General features: G+C 42.1%; 1 non-coding gene across 1 annotated transcript; it reads left to right on the top strand.

The window, feature by feature from the left end:
- The first annotated feature begins 701 nt into the window (after positions 1-701).
- TRNAW-CCA (transfer RNA tryptophan (anticodon CCA)) lies at positions 702-773 on the top strand. The gene has a single exon. It is a non-coding gene; the product is annotated as a tRNA-Trp (tRNA).
- Positions 774-5,497: the final 4,724 nt, after the last annotated feature.

The raw sequence follows: 5,497 nt of genomic DNA, 5'->3' as shown, positions 1-5,497 counted from the left end.
ACACACACACACACACACACACACACACACACACACACACAGCTCGCTGGTGCAGTGGTAACGTTCCCACTTGCCAACTGGTGGACGGGAAATCGCGCCTCGCTCAGGTCGCGAAAAAGTTCCACTGACGAAGTGGGTGGTTACTGTCCCCCTTGAGCAAGGGGACGGATGTGTGCGTGTGTGAAGGTCACAGCCTTGCCCTTAGATCGCACTATATGAGCTCTCAGCTCCCTTCCGGGAGGGTAAAAGCTGAGCATCACGACCATCAAATGATCCTGACCGACCAGGTGAATTACACACACACACACATACACACACACACACACACAGACACACACACACACACACACACACACACATATATATATATATATATATATATATATATATATATATATATATATATATATATATATATACATACTGTATATATATATATATATATATATATATATATATATATATATATATATATATATATATATATATATATATATATATATATATATATATATATATATATAAGAGAGAGAGAGATGTAATTCAAATAATATTCATGATCTCTGGAATAAATGGTTAGGTTGTATGCAGTATTCAGACTGATTGTGGTGGGAAATAATCACAGGTGACAAGTGGCATTTCCCACGCGCTACCTGTCACATGTATCAACACACCTTAATGTCCATCCATGAACCTTAAGTGGCCTCGTGGCGCAATGGTAGCGCGTCTGACTCCAGATCAGAAGGCTGGGTGTTCGAGTCACTCCGGGGTCAAAAGTAGTTATTTTAGGAACGAAAAATAACGATCAATCGATAGCAACATTCGTGGAATGAAAAAAGAAAACTACAGCAGTACCAAGGAACCAATCAGTGCAGAGGTGATGTAAATCTGGAATGCCATGGAAGAAGCAAAACAGTCATTTACTACCACAGTAACACAAAGTACAAACAAGCCACAGAGTCAATGTTTACTCGGTATTACTGTGACTGGTAGTAGTATCTTGGTTGTCCAAGTAAATTCCCGTAAGACACTTATGTCTTTTTATACTTTGTTCTCACTGTTTTTGGCATTTTAAAAGACACGTTTGTAATTCGGAATTCTAGATCTAATAACCTTCATTTATTCCATCTCTCAGGGAGCTCTTAAGTTGAATGAAATTATCTGATAGCAATGAGAACGAAATATACAAAGACGTCATCATACTGACGGGGTTAACTGGACATGCCAAGCCAGGACAGGTCTTTTGTGCGGTAAGTTTGATTATTTGTGGCTATTATTTTGTTTATAGTTAACTCCTTTTACCCCATTTTCATTCTTGCCATACAAAACGAAACCTGTTAAGTATATGGGACGCCTTTCGAAATGGAGAAGACAAATATACACCCAACTACTCCCTTCTACTTGAAACGCATGTAGTAAGTTGAATAAAAAACGTATTAAGCACACTAGAATTAACTCTAAAAAAGTTAACGAATCAGGCTGTTAAACTGAGAAACACAGCGTGGCATATATTGTATTTCTTCTCACTTTTGCGACAGCTAATGTAATTCTGATTATTGTTCTGTTTTTCGAGCGGGTGTTAGGGATGGAGTGTTTTTGTTGCTATTATTATTATTTTCCTATGCAAGGAAGGAGCCAAAGGCAAGGGGCCTGCAAACTGCTGCCTCCAAGAAAAACAAAAACAAAAACAATACAACAGAGAGCCAAATTCAAGATTCATTTATTTCGAGATGCCTGGATATCCTGCGTTTGAAAGACTGAAGATCGTAGGAAGTAGGAAAAACAGACATAAGGAGACAATTCCAGAGCTGACCTGTTGCATACATGAAGGACTGGGAGTAGCGGTTAACTCTTGCATTAGAGAGCTGGACAGAAAGGGGATGAGAGTTTGTTGCTAGACGGGTGCTGTGTGCCCGCCGTTGTGGTGAAGGGATGGAAGCAGACAGTTCAGAGGAGCAGTGGTCGTTGAAGGAGCGATAGACAAGAGATAAAAATGCAACAGTGCGGCGAAGAGACAGAGGTTGAAGGGAGCCACGAAGAGGAGGAGAGTTAATAAGATGAAAAGCTTTTGACTCCACCGTGTTGAGATGAGCTGTATGTGATGAGCCTTCCGACACATGAGAGTTGTACTTTATGTAGGGGCGAATAAAACCCATGTATAAAGTCAACAATTGTGCAGGGGTAAAGAAGGTATGGAGTAGGCTTAGCACAATCAGTCTCTTGGAAGCAGATTTTACATGAGTGATAATATGTTCTTTGCAAGATAAATCTTGCTGAAAGATGATGCAGTATTAGCTTGCTATTGTTAAAAGCTAATGACTACTCCTGTGGGAGATTTTTTCGGGTTGATAAACATAAGAAATCAGTTTTGGTCGCATTAAAATGAACAAGTTTATTTTTACCCCAATCAGAGTAATAAACCAAGTCAGACATTAGGTGTGCCCTAGCCTCATCCCTTCTTTGTTGAAGCAACTGCTGAGATGGACGCTGTGGGAAGTGAATGAATAGGCCAAGGGTGGAGTCATCACCGTAAGTGTGGATAGGGTTAGATGTACTGTTTAGAAGGTCATTGATGAGTTAAAGGAAGAGAGTTAGAGATAGGACAGAGCTCTGAGGAACACCACAATTGATAGCTCTAGGAGAAGAACAGTGGCAGTCTACAACAGCAGCTATAGAACGACCAGAAGGGATGCTAGAGACGAAGGCACAGATAGAAGGATAGATACGGTAAGTTTTTAGTTTGGAAATTAAAGATCTATGCCAGACTCGATCAAAACCCTTTGAGATGTCGAGTGCAATGGCAATGCTTTCGCCATAGTCCTGAGAGAGGATGACCAGTAGTCTGAAGGTATGTGAGAAGATCGCCAGCGGAGCGTCCCTGGTGGAACCCATACTGACATCAGAAAGAATGTTGCGATATAAAGGAAGTTTTAAAAATTTTTGTTAAGAAGAGACTCGAAATCTTTTGAAATACATGATATTAAACAATTGGACGATAGTTAGACGGCTGGGAACAGTCACCCATCTTTGGGACAGGCTGAATGAGAACAAACTTCCAGCAAGAAGGAAAGAAGCACTTTGATAGACAAAGACTAAAGAGTTTAACTAAGCAGGGTGTAAGCACAGAAGCACAGTTCTTGAGGAGGGATCTCATCAGGCCCATATGCCTTGTTAGTGCTGAGGTCAGTGATGGCAGAAAATACATCAATTGAAGAAATTTTAATGTCAGCCGTGAGGAAGTCACAGGGAGGGGAAGAGATGGCGTGACAGCAGCGGTATCGTCTAAGGTGGAATTGGAGGAGAAAGTCTGAGAGAAGAATTCTGCTTTATCAGTAGAAGAAATAGTTACAAAGCCATCAGAGTGGAAAAGAGGAGGGAAGGATGATGAGGTAAAGTTGTTAGAAAGGTTTTTGGCAAAGTGCCAGAAGGAGGAGGAAGAGTTCGAGTTGCAGAGTTCAGAGCATGTGGTACAGATGAAATTATTTTTAGCAGAGCAAAGAACAGACTTAGCTCTATTCTGGGCAGAGAGATAAGAAAGATGAGATTCAGGGGTGGGTTTGCTCCGGTACCTTTTGTAGGCCTTCTTCTTGTGTGAACATCATCAGACCAAGGGTGATTAAACCAACCTTTTTTTTACATTAATCAAAGGATATGAGAAAGGAATGTATGCCCAAGAGAATAATCTCCGTAATGCGCAAGGCACACTCAGATGGCCCTCGGCAATGGAAGCACTAATCATTCCAGGGAAAACCAAAGAACTACTGCCTGAAGACTTCCCAGTCAGTAGCTCCAAATTGCCACAACTGATGTTTCTTTGTAGGTCCATACGCCACACTGGAGTGATAGGACAGGTTAATGTGATAAGGTTGTGATCGAAGGAGCCCAATGGAGAGAACAGTTTAACTGTTTAAGTAGAAGGATTAGTTGTAATGAAGAGGTCAAGCATGTTGGATCTCTCTCCAAGGCGGTCAGGGATACGGGTAGGGTGGTGTACAAGATGCTCCAAGTCATTGATGAGATGTGAAGACGGGTATGTTATCTGGTGTTAAGGTAGGGTGAAAAGAGGAGGAGAATGGGGGATGAGCTGGAGGTGGAGAAAAATTGAAGACAGGGGATAGAGAGTTGGAGTGAAGGGATGGAGAGCTCGATGGAACGGGAGGGACAGTTGTAAAGGAGAGGATGTTGGCGGATGGGTCGGGGTGAACTGGAGGGATAAAAGTGAGGAGGGGAGGGGCAGGTGCAGAGTGGGGTTGAGAGGATAGACTGTTATTGGATTGGCCAGAGGTATTTTTGGGTATGGTTGACAGGGACAGTTAGTTGGCTGCGTGTCTTTAACCCTTTCAAAACAATGACGTCATTTTAATATTCTGTTCTTTTATAAAAAGACGATTTCGCGAGACCTCTCATGCTGGTGGGTTTATTTAAGTCGTTATCAAAATATTTTCAGTTCGACAGTCAATCCAGAGTTTATTAATATCACCTATAGACCTCACAAGAATGATGTCCTCGGGCTGATGGCCCAAGAGGCTAAAGGCTCTAGGACATGGGTACCACTGCAGTCACTGATTTTTTTTTTTTTTTTTTTTTTTGTAAATGTTATTAGGAGTTTGTGGTAGGTGAAGGCGCTCACCATCGACTTACTGGTTGCAGAGCTACCTTCAAGTGACTACGCTGAGTGATGAGCCAAATGATATCTTGTAATCTCAGGAAATCAAGGAACAAAGGGATCTCTGATGCTCTAGCGGACCCCCGAGCTCCAACCGGATGTGGTGCAAAAAGGGTTTAAATCCAAAGGTTGTTGTGGGCTTAGTGTTCACATAATGCCCCTCAGGGATGAGAGAGTAGTGAATATTGCCATTATTGGCCGGACTGAGTTGCCTAGATAAGCATCCCAGCACTCCTGACTGAACAATAAAGGTGTAACACTGCAAATAATAATAATGATAATGATAATAATAATAATAATAATAATAATAACAACAACATCAACAATAATAGCGATAATAACTAGAAGCGACTGTTGGACAAAGGAAGGAGAGGAGGAGAAGAGGAGGAAGACAGTTCCAGAGGAAGCGGGAGAGAAGGAAGAGTAGAAGAGTGGAGATAAGAGTGGGATCTTTAAATGTGGGCACGATGACGAGTAAAGGGAGAGAGCTGGCCGATATGATGGAGAGGAGAAAGTTGGATATACTGTGTGTGCAGGAGACAAAATGGCAGGGAAGTAAAGCGAGGATGATTGGAGGAGGGTTCAAGTTGTTTTACCATGGCGTGGATGGGAGGAGAAATGGTGTAGGGGTGGCAGTGAAGGAAAAGTGTAGATAATGTGTTGGAGGTGAAGAGAGTGTCGGATAGAGTAATGAGTCTGAGGATGGAAACTGAGGGGGGTCCTGGTTAATGTCATCAGTGCATACGCCCCGCAAGTGGGGTGTGACTTGGAGGAAAAGGAAGAGTTTTGGAGTGAAGTAGAGGAAGTGATTCAGAGCATACCCAGGGAGGA

This window comes from Coenobita brevimanus, chromosome 30, assembly GCF_032717465.1.
Source record: "Coenobita brevimanus isolate Jiangsu-jjx chromosome 30, ASM3271746v2, whole genome shotgun sequence".
NCBI lineage: Eukaryota > Metazoa > Arthropoda > Malacostraca > Decapoda > Coenobitidae > Coenobita > Coenobita brevimanus.
The sequence above is the reverse complement of the archived record's forward strand: the minus strand, read 5'-3'. Positions and strand labels throughout refer to the sequence as shown.